General features: G+C 38.7%; 1 pseudogene; it reads left to right on the forward strand.

Annotated features, from left to right (window-relative positions):
* The first annotated feature begins 9,359 nt into the window (after positions 1 to 9,359).
* On the forward strand, positions 9,360 to 10,825 carry LOC107787672 (transcription factor MYB92-like; annotated as a pseudogene).
* The last annotated feature ends 3,554 nt before the right edge of the window (positions 10,826 to 14,379 follow it).

The following is a 14,379-nucleotide window of genomic DNA, read 5'->3' on the forward strand; positions in this document are numbered from 1 at the left end:
TCAAGAACATTGAAATGGCTTCAAAGAATATCAACTCTGGTTCAACTTCCACAAAGGCTGCTAACTCCAGGTTCTATGCTGATGTGGAAAGCATCCTCGATGTTACCTTGGGAAGCTTTGGACCAGTTACGAGGAGCAAAGCAACCTCTTTAGGAGAACAAGCACCCCAAGAGCCGTCCGCATCAACCCTTGTTTTCGGATCTTCATCCTCAAAAGGAGAAAGATCTTCTACAAACGCATCTGAAGGAGGAAGCGATGTTGCTAAAAAGATCAAGAAAACTATTGCTCTGCTTGACCTCTCCTGATCCAAGCACTCTGCTATGATGGAAGATGATGATGCTTCAAGTGATGGATGCTCCCCACTTACACCACATAGCATGAGCCAATCAAGGATAAATCTATGTGAAAATCCATGCTACTCTCTGTCGTCCACGACAATCATGCAAGCCATGGTGACAAACACTTCATCTATGAAGGAGCAATTGGCAAACTTGACAAAAGCAATCGCTGGCTTGACCAAATGCATGCAAAATCAAGAGGCTATAGAATTGACAAGCTAACAGACAGGGTGAGAATCTTGATGGAATAAGAATCCACCCATGAACCCGGCAAGCTCCCAGAGGTTCTAGAGAGTGACTCTCCCTCGAGACAAGCAGCATCCACTAAGGCTATCCCTGTCTCATCTAAAGGGATGATTCCAATCGATCAATTGAAGGAGTTCATTGAAGGAACCATTAAGAACAAATATGAAGTTGTTGCCAAATCCTCCCTTAGTATGCAAAGTCGTACACTGCAAGGGTCGATATGTTGAAGATGCATGCTGGCTATCAACCTCCTAAGTTTCAACAGTTTGATGGTAAAGGTAACCCAAAGCAACATGTTGCGCACTTTGTGGAGACGTGCAATAATGCTGGGACTTATGGAGATTACCTCATCAAGCAGTTTGTCCGCTCGCTAAAAGGAAATGCTTTTGACTGGTACACGGACCTTGAGGCTGGATCTATCGATAGCTGGGATCAACTAGAGCAAGAGTTCCTCAATCTCTTTTATAGTACGAGACGTACTGTGAGTATGATAGAACTTACAAATACTCGTCAACAAAAGGGGGAACCAGTTATCGACTTTATCAATCAGTGGAGGAATTCAAGCCTCAACTTCAAAGACAGGCTTAGTGAAGCTTCGGTCATAGAGATGTGCATCCAAGGCATGCATTAGGGATTGCGCTACATCTTGCAAGGTATCAAGCCTGGCACATTTGAAGAACTTGCAACTCATGCCCATGACATGGAATTGGGCATGCCCTCCGCTGGGAGTGAAAGGTTGCCCATCTATGAACCTCACAAATGGAATGACAAGCAAAAAGTCAAGAAGTAGGGAAAGTTCGTACCCAAGTCTGAAAGCAAAGAAGCTATGAATGTCAATACGTCACCTATGAAGTTCACGACGAAGATGAGCAAGAAGCAGAGTATGAAATCCACTTATTTTTACGATAAGCCAAGTGGAATGTTTACTCTAAAAGAAATGCAAGAGAAAGAATACCAATTTCTAGATTCCGATATGCCAGCTATCTTTGAAGAACTCCTTGAGTTAAATCTCATTGAGCTTCCAAAGATGAAGCGACCAAATAAAGCTGGGAAAACAAATGACCCAAACTACTGCAAATATCATCGACTTGTAAGCCACCCTCTGGAGAAGTGCTTTGTCTTCAAGGATAAAGTCATGGATTTGGCTCGCGAAAAGAAAATCGTGCTTGAAGATGAGAAAGCAAGGGCGAACGAAGTCTCTATCACCTTTGGCTCATTTAATCTAGAGGAGTTATGCAGTTTAAAAGGAATCAAAAATGAAGAATTACTGGAGAACAACAAAGTTGAAGACGACCAACCTGATGATGATGAAGGTTGGACGTTGGTGATTCATCGTAGGCACCACAAAAGGAGCCCACGAAAACAATCAGTAGAACAACCAACAAGGAAGATGATGCTAAAAATACCAATGAAAAAGAATCCAGTTAGGCATTTGAAGAAAGCAAAAGTGGAGACGCACCACCCTCAAAAGCCACGACATCTAGTGACCTTGGAGGAGTTCTTACCAAGTTGGTTCTGCACGAAGATTTCCCATGAGGGCATTGATGCCTCTTGTTGTCATGCTGACAAAGGGGAAGAAAAGAGTGATGACCTACCATTGGCGCCATCTTCGAAAAAACCCATCGAGTCCACTCCTCAAGAAGTTAATGCTTATGAGGAAAAGGACACGTTCACAAATGACGATCTTTTGCTAGGTGACACTCCTCATAACCACCCATTGTACCTAGATGGCTATATGCGCGACGAAAGGGTAAATCGAATTTTGGTTGATGGAGGATCCTCAGTGAACATTTTGCCAATACATACTATGAAAGAACTTGGTATTCCCATGAACAAACTCTTAGAAAGTCGTGTTATGATCCAAGGATTCAACCAAGGGGGGCAAAGAGCCATAGGCGCGATCAGGCTGGGAATCACTATTGAAGATATGCAATCAAGTGCATGGTTGCATGTGATCGATGCGAAGACTTCATACAATATATTGTTTGGGAGGCCTTGGATACATGAGAATAAAGTAGTTCCATCTACCTACCATCAATGTTTAAAATACTACGAGGGTGAAGTCGAGAAGACGGTAGTTGCTGATGATGAGCCATTCACCGAGGCTGAGTCACACTTCGCCGATACAAAGTTCTACATGAAGAACCGTGTTGTGAAGGAGCTAAAAGCTGATGATGGCATGAAAAGCAAGAATAAAGAGCCCTCAACTAAAAGAGAAAAGGTGACTACTGGTGAAGCCAAAGCTATTAGTAAGGAGGTACAACCCAATGCAAGTAAATATTATAGAGGGAATATTACGTCTTATGGCAAGAAAGTAAGTCTGGCGCTCCAATATGTCCCTAAAAGGAAGAAAGACGAAGGTGAACCATCTAATCGCCAAGCTAACATGCTAAAGGAGTTAACTCTTCTGGTTAAACGAATTGAGGCAGTAAAGTCGTCCTCAATGCGGCTTCAGGGTTTGTAGCCCAAAATCGTTTGAAGAATGTGGCACTCCCTACAAAGCGAACAGATGAAGGTTTTGACCCTAACGCTTACAAGCTATTTGCAAAAGCTAGATACGATCCCAATGAGCCGTCAAAGTTAGGGAAGCTCCCATCAGAAGCTGCAACGAGGCAACCACGTGAAGGTTTGGGATACAAGCAGCTGTCACTAGTGCGCATCTCAATAAGAAAGGCGAGCAGCAATTATATCACTGTAGAAGCTGAATTAGCCGCTTCTAACAAGCCTTCTGTCTTTGATTGACTTGGAAAATCACCTGTGAGGACCTCCGTGTTTGAAATATTGGGTCCACTAAAGAAGGGGAACAAGTTCCGGAGAAATTATCAAAGCATAAGGACACTCGATTCACCCAAAATCCATGAGATCTCTAAGGGTTTCCAAAGTTTGGTTCCTTCTAGAATGAGGCGACAAACAAAACTTGTGGTTTCATGTAAAGAAGTACTGAAGGTAAAGCCATATATTGTGGTCTATACTAAGGAACGTGATGATGACAAAGAAAGTGTGGGTTCTTCGTATCATGTTACTACAAGTCGAGAATGGCATTCCATCTTCAATGGAAGATAATGCGGAATTGGAGGATGTTTCGTCATGTTATCACATATCCTTCAATGATGGGGACCCTCAAGAAGATAAAGATGTGAAAGATTCTCCACCTGAACTTAAAGAAGGAGTGAAGACGACAGTTGATGCCTTAAAAGAAGTTAACCTTGGCACCGATGAAGAACCAAGACCCACCTACCTAAGTGCTTTACTAGAAGCTGATGAAGAGAGAACTTATATTGAATTACTCAAAGAGTTTTGGGATGTCTTTGCTTGCAGTTACAAAGAGATGCCTGGCTTGGACCCGAAAGTAGCAGTACATCACCTTGCAGTCAAAAATGGTGCTTGTCCTGTTAAACAAGCTCAAAGGCGTTTTAGGCCAGACTTGGTTCCCTTGATTGAAACTGAAGTTAACAAACTCATCGAAGCTGGCTTTATTCGTGAAGTTAAATAATCAACATGGGTTTCAAGTATAGTCCCTGTAAGGAAGAAGAATGGCCAGATTCGAGTGTGTGTTGACTTTAGAGATCTCAACAATGCATGTCCGAAAGATGAATTTTCGCTTCCTATTCTAGAGTTGATGATCTATGCTACTACTGGTTACGAGGCAATGTCTTTGATGGACGGTTCGTCGGGCTATAACCAAATACGCATGGCACCAAAAGATGAAGAGCTTATCGCATTCCATACCCCAAAGGGTATTTATTGCTACAAGGTAATACCTTTTTGGCTTGAAGAACGCTGGTGCTACTTACCAAAGGGCTATGCAGAATATTTTCGACGATCTTCTCCACAAGAATGTCGAATGATATGTTGACGACTTGGTGGTGAAATCAAGAGAGAATGGTGACCACATGAAAGACTTGAGGATGGTATTTGAATTGCTTCGGAGATACCAACTTAGGATGAACCCATTGAAATGTGCCTTTGGAGTTACTTCTGGAAAGTTCCTTAGTTTCATTGTCCGACATCGAGGGATCGAAATTGATCTAACCAAAGTGGATGCCATTTTGAAAATGCCTGCGCCTCAAGATATCCATGAATTGAAAAGTCTACAAATAAAGCTAGCATACCTTAGAAGATTCATATCAAACCTGGCTGGGAGGTGCCAACCATTTTGTCGCCTCATGATAAAAGGCGTTCCTTTCAAGTGTGACCAGGCTTGTAGTGATGCCTTTGAAAGTATCAAAACCTACTTGATGAAGCCTCCAGTTTTAGCAGCTCCTATACCTGGAAAGCCATTGATACTATACATTGCGGCGCAGGAAAGGTCTGTTGGAGCACTGTTGGCCCAAGAAAATAGTGAGGGGAAAGAAAACTCTCTTTACTACTTGAACAGGATGATGACACCTAATGAGTTGAATTATTCGCCAATTGAAAAGTTGTGTTTGGCGCTAGTCTTCTCAATTTAAAAGTTGAAGCACTACTTTTAAGCTCATGTTGTCCGCCTTGTTTCTAAAGCAAACCCCATCAAGTTCGTGATGTTAAAACATGTTCTTAGTGATCGACTAGCTAGATAGTACCTCCAATTTCAACAATTCGAGATTTTGTACATCCCTCAAAAGGCTGTAAAAGGACAAGCATTGGTAGACTTCTTGGCAGATCATCTGATACCTGATGACTGGGAGCTAACTGATGAACTACCTGATGAGGACACAATGGTCGTTGAAGTTCAACCTCCATGGAAGATGTACTTTGATGGTGCTGCGCATCGTGGGGGAGCCGGGGCTGGCGTAGTATTTGTCACACCCCAAGGTGAAGTCTTGCCCTACTCCTTCACCTTGACACAACTTTGTTCCAACAATGTTGCTAAATATCAAGCATTAATACTTGGGGATGAAATGGCCGTTGATATGAAGCAATTACAATTGCAAGTCTTTGGTAACTCCCAGTTAGTGGTCAATCAGCTTTTGGGTAGTTACGAGGTCAAGAAGCCTGAACTACGCCCATATCATGATTATGCTAAAAGGTTGATGGGGTGGCTCGGTGATGTGACTATTCAGCATGTGACAAGGAAAGAAAATAAGAAGGCTGATGCTTTAGCTGCTCTAGTTTCATCATTAGCCCTGCCTGACAAAGCGCAAGTTACCGTTTGCCAAAAATGGGTAGTACCGTCGCCAAATGAGGCTGAAGGTGAAGAAAACGAACTCAATCATCTTGTTGTTATTTTTGAAGTTGAGAAAGAAGAATGGCGACAACCCATTATCGACTACTTATGCTATGGGATACTTCCAGAAAATCCGAGGAGAAGGACTAAAATCTGTCGTCGTGCACCTCACTTCCTTTACTACAAGGATACTCTATACAGAAGGTCGTTCGAGGGAGTACTTTTGCGATGCCTAGGAGAATAAGAAGCTCTCCAAGCTTTACAAGAGGCACATTCTGGGGTATGTGGGTCACACCAGTCTGGACTAAAGCTCCACTTCCATATAAAAAGGATGGGATATTATTGGCCAACGTTGGTAAAAGATTGCTTGGACTACGCTCGAAGATGCAAGGCTTGTCAATTCCATGTGAATTTTATTCATCAACCTCCTGAAGTGTTGCACCCGACTGTTGCATCCTGACCATTTGACGCTTGGGGATTGGATGTTTTTGGACCACTGCCAAAGTCCTCTAGTGGGCACCTATACATCTTGGTTGCACCTGACTACTTCTCAAAATGGGCTGAAGTCGTTGCTCTTAAGGAAGTAAAGAAGGAAAATGTTGCAAGTTTCATCCGAGTAAACATTATTTATCGCTTTGGCATTCCTCGTTACATAATAACGGATAATGGAAAGCCATTCGATAATAGGTCAATGAACAAGATTTGTGATCTCTTTGGCTTCAACAACGTAACTCTTCGATGTACAATGTTGCCGCCAATGGTCTAGCTGAGGCATTCAACAAGACTCTATGCAACTTGTTAAAGAAAGTCGTCTCCAAATCCAAAAGAGATTGGAATGACCGTATGGAAGAAGCTCTATGGGCATATAGGACGACTCACCGCATGCCAACACAGGCGACTCCTTATTCACTCGTTTATGGAGTCGAAGCCATCTTGCCACTTGAGCGTCAAATACCTTCGTTACGACTGGCTATTCAAGAAAGGATCACTGATGAAGAAAATGCTCGACTTCAGTTAGTAGAGTTGGAAGCTCTTGATGAAAAGAGATTTGAATCTTAACAGAATCTTGAATGTTATCAAGCTCGATTATCTCGCACCTTCAATAAAAGAGTTCGCCCGAGATCCTTTCAAGTAAGAGATCAAGTCCTTGCCGTACGAAGACCCATAATTACTTCCCATAAACTTGTAGGGAAGTTCAACTTCAAAATGGGATGGGCCATATGTCGTACAAGAAGCTTACTCAAGTGGGGCTTACAAGCTGGTTGATGCAGATGGTATAAGGATCGGCCCTATCAATGGCAAGTTTTCGAAGAAGTATTATCCTTGAAGTTGCAACGCTCCTTGACGCACGAGCCTAAACTGTATGTTGCTACACTCCTGGCCCGTAAGAGTATAAATTGTGTACGGCCCAAAAAAAAGTCCACTAGGTTGAAAATCTCGAAAGAGGCAGCCTAGGCAAAAGTTAGGATGTAACAAAAAAAAGAAAATCTACCCAGTCTAAACTACGATATGACTTGATCCTCTTCACCGAGGTACGTAGGCAGCTTAGAGTTTCATTCTAAGTTTAGTCGCATAAGTTCAAAAGATACATATTGCCCCAATTGTTGTTTGAATGAAGTATGAAGGAATGTAAGATCAAGCTGAAATCCCATCCTCCTACTGAACTTTGACATCATTTGATTTAAAGAGGGAAACCCTCCATGGTAAATTGATATCTTCGATGGGCTGATTTTAGGAGGATATCAAGTATTTGCATTGAAGTCTAGGGATTCTCTATGTCTTTAGGTTCGCCAAACCTTCAAGTTTGTTGGTCTCCAAGTCCACCCTCTGCCTTAATAAAAAGGGGGAAGAGAAGAGAGACATCAAAAGGAAACACAAGTATAAGGAAAGGATTCCTTGCCACAACGTTTCAAATTCAGTGAGACTTGAACTCAAGATATTTGCGAGAATATGGCTCTTAAATTTCGATTGATGGCAAGTAAGACATCTTCCGATCTCGAGGCTTCCGTACCAAAATATGAATTTTTGTGAGACTGCGCAAATCTGGAATTGATGGTGTGGTGCAATGTAAAGTTGATTTCAAAATATTATCTGGGACGATTTAGAAGTTGTTTGATTGAGAATTTTGTATATATTATAGATCTTGAAGTCTAGTTTTCAATAAATCAAACGGTTCCTAATTTCGACGTTCCTACACCAAGATATAAATCTTTTTGGCTAGACTGCGCAAATCTGGAAATTATAGCGTGGTGCAATATAAAGTTGATTTCAAAATATTATCTAGGACGATTCTGAAGTTGTTTTATTGAGAATTTTGAATATGTTCTAGGTCTTGAAGTCTAGTTTTCTTGAAATCAAACGATTCGCAATTTTGATATTTTTATATCGAGATATGAATTTTTTGGTGAGACTGCGCAAATCTGGAATTGATAGCATGGTGCAATATAAAGTTTATTTCAAAATATTATCTGGGACGATTCTGAAGTTGTTTGATTGAGAATTTTGGATATATTCTAAATCTTGAAGTCTATTTTTCTTAAAATCAAACAGTTTGTAATTTCGATATTTTTACACCGAGATATGAATTTTTTAGTGAGACTGCGCAAATCTGAAATTTTTAACATGGTGAAATCTAAAGTTGGTTTCAAAATATTATCCAGCACGATTCTGAAGGTTTTTGATTCTGAGTATTGGATATATTTTAGATATTGAATTCATCAAACGGTTCATTATTTGGACTCTCCCACGGCAAGATATGAATCATTTGTTACAAGCACGTAAAGCTGGAAATTATGCGACTAAGATAAAAGTCGAATAATGTAAAGCAAAAGAGAAGCTGAGAGAGCTCGTGGATCAAACACACCAGTTTGTTCTTATCACAACTCCTCCCTTCCACAACTATAAATAGAGGTCTTCATAACCCAGAAAACACACCAGAAGTTATAACAAGAAGTAAGAGAGAGCTCGTGGATCAAACACCGCAAATTTCTCTACAAGTTTCAAGCTTCAAGAAATCAAGTTCAAAAAATCAAGTTCAAGCTCAAGAATGAAGAACAAATCAAGTTCAAGCTCAAGAACGAAGAACAAATCAAGGTCAAGTTCAAGCGATCAAGCTAAAGCTCAAGAACAAGATCATCGTTTGTGGCAACAAATACATATTCAAGATCAAGCTCAAAGGCCCTTGAATTTATTTACTATTGAAAAGAAGAATCAGAGGATTTATAAAGATTGTACACTCAAATATTCGAAATAAAATACTACGATTGTTGCAATATTTTTTGTCTTGATTTTATTTTCACGACCCAAATTTATTGTCTACAAAGATACTGCGTTCCTTTGAACCGGTTAATTATATTATATGTTACATGTGCCACTGCTTCAAAAATTGGATGAAGTAAAACATAATCAACCAAAAAGAACTAGAATCCAAGGAAATTATCTTGGTGGCTTACCAACACGTTTGTTTTAGATAAGTTTACAAAAATCTTACTATTTTTGAAATTGACACTAGCATTACCTAATTCTTTGTTAAATACAATTTGATGAGACAAACACGGTCTGCTAGGCCACCTCTCTATATCTTTTGCCGTGTTGCCTGGAGCTTGTTGTATAATATGAAGAAAATAGTTGACCTCATGCTATACAAACTGACTTCCATGCAATTATAAAGACCATCACATTTCTCTCCAACATTTCTCAAAATTGTGCATTTTCCAATTATCTCATTCCTTAAGAAATTATTTGACTTTCAGTCTTCCATTTGAAAAATGGGGAGATATCCATGCTGCAAATTAGACAATGATTTGAAGAAGGGGCCATGGACAGCTGAAGAAGATGAAAAACTAATGGAATATATTCAAGAAAATGGTCATGGAAACTGGCAATTGGTTCACAAAAGAGCAGGCTTAAACAGGTGTGGGAAGAGTTGTAGACTAAGGTGGACTAATTATCTAAGGCTTGATATTAAAAGAGGAGGTTTCTCAGAGGAGGAAGAACAAATGATCATCAACTTTCATTCTGTCCTTGGAAACAAGTAGGAGTAACAATTAATTAATACTCCAACTTTCCTTACTTCTTCATATATATATTTTTCATGTTTTTTGTCCATTGTTTGTGCCTTTTTAGAGTTTAACTTCTGTACGATAACAAACAATTGTAAAAGAATCTTTGCACTAACAGATCACGTAAAAAATAATTACAGATAACTTTCATAAAAACTGCAACTAGTAATCTAAAAGTAAGATGTAAAAATTCTTTAAATTGACGGTCTATATAAATAAATCAACCTTTGTATAGTCCACTATTTTATTTTATTTTTGTTCTGCATTAACATTATTATATATTTCCTTGTAGATGGTCAAGAATTGCATCTCATCTTCCAGGAAGGACTGATAATGAAATCAAGAATTTTTGGAATACCCATTTGAAGAAAAAGCTTCTCAAATCTGGAATTGATCCAGTAACACATCAACCAATAACTGATCCCACTCTGCTTCTTAGTCTTTGTAATTTGATAAATCCTTTAGAATCTGCTCTTAGGTTACAAGCAGTGAAGCAGAACTGACTGAAATGGCCAAAATCCATCTCATTCAAAACATAATTCAAGTCCTAAACACTCCTCCATTTCAAACATTTCAAGAAAACTTACCCATGCAACAATTATACAACAATGTTTCACCATATGACATTCTTACTAATGTGACAAGTAACATAGATGGGCCTTCTCCAAATTCGAATTCCTTGGACGGATTTGGTAAAGTGTTCAATGTTGATTCAGATTATTCACTACCGTCATTAGTTCCAGCTACACATGAGAAATCACCATTTGACCAGAATATTGATGTTCCCAGTTATGGTTTCTTAGATGCATGGGAAAAAGGTCTGGATGATGAAGCTAATAACTTCTTCTGGCAAGGTATTATTTGAAGATTACTTAGATCTTCCCTTGTTTTAATGTAGATAGATTTCATTCAGCTTCGAATACTGGGTGGAAAATTATAAAAAAAAATAAAGTGCTAATTTGTGTAGCTTCCTTTTCTGATCAGCCCTTTTCTTGTACACGTTTTAATCAATATTTGCATTGTTTTTTTGTTGAGGATTTTTCTTTTCCCTTATGGAAGGGAGAGTTCTTTAATCAATTTTGTCGGTTTGTTTAAAACGTAAAATAATTTAGGGTAGGTATATTTGTGTACATCCCGACTGGTTGTAAATTAATGAAATTTGTAAATACAGCAGAGTACTCTAATAAATAAAATGTCTCAAAACATCGTCAAATCAGTAGTTACAATGCTATAAAATTAGGACTCGTCTCTGGGTAGGCAAGATCTAAACATCCCAAAACAACCATGGGGGACGCTGAATTTTTTGTGTATATGTACTTATATATGTATAAGTAGGCTTGGATATCTTATTTACAATAAAAGTTAGTTACGTGCATTAGTACCGTCACCTAATTTAGTAATCACGTCACTCGGTACACTATTATGTAATGTTATGACTAGATTTTTTTGAATTAATCTTTCTGTCACGACCCAAAAATCCCTCCGAAGGAGTCGTGATGGCACTTAGTCTCTAAACTAGGTAAGCCTAACATTAACTGAAATAACATTGATATTTGCCAACTTTAAATTCAATAACTCTTAGCAATTTATAATTCCCAAAACCGGTGGTACAAGTCACAAGCCTTTCTAAGAGTAGTTATACAAAATAAATACATCATTGTTCTGAAACAAAGGGAACAAATGGAAATAAGTACAATTGAAGGTGACTCTGAGGACTGCGAACGCTGCAGCAGGTTTACCTTGAGTCTCCACCGCAACGAGTAGCTACTATCGATCAAATACCTGGGTCTGTACACAAAAATGTACAGAAGTGTAGTATCAGCACAACCGACCCCATGTGCTGGTAGGTGCCTAGCCTAACCTCGACGAAGTAATGACGAGGCTAGAACCAGACTACCAAATAAACCTATGCAAAATAGCGTACAAAAATAAAAGGAAGCAGATAACAATGATGGCAACAATGATCAACCGGTGATATAAATAGCAGGCAACAAGAACACCATAAATGTTTCTCAACAAATAATAAATACAAGTGCAATCAATTAATCAAGTCCTTCAATTATAAATATTTCGCCTATAAATCCTTCAAGTAATAATCTCTAAGATAATATGTTTTTCAATAAATATATTTCGAATATATTTCCTTCAAATAAATATCTTTCAGATAAGCATCTTTCGAATATAATTCTTTCGAGTAAAGGTCACCTTGTGACACCTCATTTCATAATCATAAATAATATAGGTCTCAGCCCATTTTCATATTTTCACGGCACCTCGTGCCCATATTTATGTCACAACCGCACGGACATTAAATAAAACCATAATATTTTTCCCGGCACCTTGTACCCACATATTTCTGTCTCACATTGCACAATAATATTCTCATGTTACTCAGCTCATAGGGTCCATAACCTAATACAATTAAGAGTGTTCAAGAAGTCTCATTCACTTAACATAAAGTAGAGTACAACTTCCAACCCAATTAAGAAATCAACAAGAAAAGATGAAATTATTTTTGTTTGAAATCATTTGATAAAGAAAATACCATTTTCAATGAAAGTACAATATCGAAGGAATTATAACCATTAATACGAGAAATTAATAAATCAAAACATAGTAGAAATTCCTTTTTAAGTAAAGTACAACCTCAAACGGTTTAAGGAAACTTTAGTTGAGAAATCAATTGAGATAAAAATGTAATAATTCTTGAAATTTGAAGTATTGAACATATTAAAAAAATAAGGCGAGGTATTGTAAACACTATGGATTCCAACACAAAGAATCACAACAGTAAAGCGATCTAAACAGTTAATACACTTGAATTGTTAATAACAACTCTCTCACCAAAATAATACACGGCATCACCCTTCGTGCTTTAACACTCTCTCACCAAAATAATACACGGCATCACCCTTCGTGCTTTACACTCTTCCTCACCCAAGCAACAAACACAAGGCAAATAGGGTAAGGGAATCTATAACATCGAAATAAAATCAAGTAATAACGAAAAATCAGTAAATAAACGTACAGGACAACATAACTCAATTAGAATCAGGAAAAATCAAGGACAAGTGCACGGCATCACCCTTCGTGCTTTTACTCTCGTCCTCACCATAAGAATCAATATAAACTACACGGCATCACCCTTCGTGCTTTACACTCTTCCTCACCATAAAATCAATATAATCTGCATGGAATTGTACATCGTGCGGCACGGCATTACCCTTCGTGCTTTACACTCTTCCTCACAAAATCATACATGGCATCACCCTTCGTGCTTTAACACTCTTCCTCACCCAAACAACAATCACAAGAAATAAGGGCAAGGAAATAAATGAAATCACAATAAAATCCCAGTAAGGGAAAAATAGTACAACAATCAAATAAACGGCAAGGGAAACAACATCAAAACAATAACATCCCGGCAAGGAAGACAATAATATCAAACAAATATCCCGGCAAGAGAACAATAATATCAAACAAACATCCCGTCAAGGGAACAATAATAATAATAACATATGAAGCGCAATAAACCACAATGGAGTCATAACAATTATAATATAAGACTCACGGGCATGTTTGACACCAACGTATAGATACTCGTCACCATGCCTATACGTCGTACTCCACAATTAACATGTAGCAAATAAGGCACAACTCCTAATCCCTCAAGCTAAGGTTAGACCAAACACTTACCTCGCTTTGCAACCAATTCAAAATTCCAACAAGTCTTTGCCTCGCGAATTCGTGCCCGAAATTCCCAAATCTAGTCATAAACAATTCGATTCAGTCAATAAAAATTATAGGAATTAATTCTATATGAAATTCTACATTTTCCATTAAAAATCCGAAATTGCACTAAAAATTCGTCCGTGGGGCCCACGTCTCGGAACCCGACAAAATTACTGAATATGAAACTTCATCCAACCACGAGTCCAACCATACCAATTTTAATAAAATCCGACATCAACTCGACCCTCAAATCTTCAAATTAAACCAAGAGGGTTTTCAAGATTTTTCCAATTAAAATCATCAATTAAATGCCAAAACTAGTAATAGATTCAGGTAATCTAACCAAAATTAAGTTAAGAACACTTACCCTGTTATTTTCTCTGAAAATCTCCCGAAAATCGCCTCTTCCCGAGCTCCAATTCGCTAAAAATGTAAAATCAGAACTTAATGTTCTGTCTAGAAAAATTCCGGGTACTGTTCACGGGGTACTGTTCACGATACTGTACACAGGACTGTTCAAGGTACTGTACACTGGGGAGTGTTCACGGTACTGTACATGGGGTACTGTACACGATACTGTTCACGGGGTACTGTACACGGTACTGTTCACATGGTACTGTTCACAGGGTACTGTACATGATGCTGTAAAAAACAGCAGCTTCCCAAAGAGAATTTCAGCAGCTTTTTCTACCCGTTGACCTTCCGAAATCCACCCGAGGCCCTCGGGACTTCCACAAAATACACCAACAAGTCCTAAAATATGATACGCACTTAGTCGAAACCTCAAATCGCATCAAATAATGCTAAAACCGTGAATCATATCCCCATTTAAGCCTAATGAAATTAAGAACGTCCA

This window comes from Nicotiana tabacum, chromosome 1 (assembly GCF_000715075.1).
Source record: "Nicotiana tabacum cultivar K326 chromosome 1, ASM71507v2, whole genome shotgun sequence".
NCBI classification, from domain to species: Eukaryota; Viridiplantae; Streptophyta; class Magnoliopsida; order Solanales; family Solanaceae; genus Nicotiana; species Nicotiana tabacum.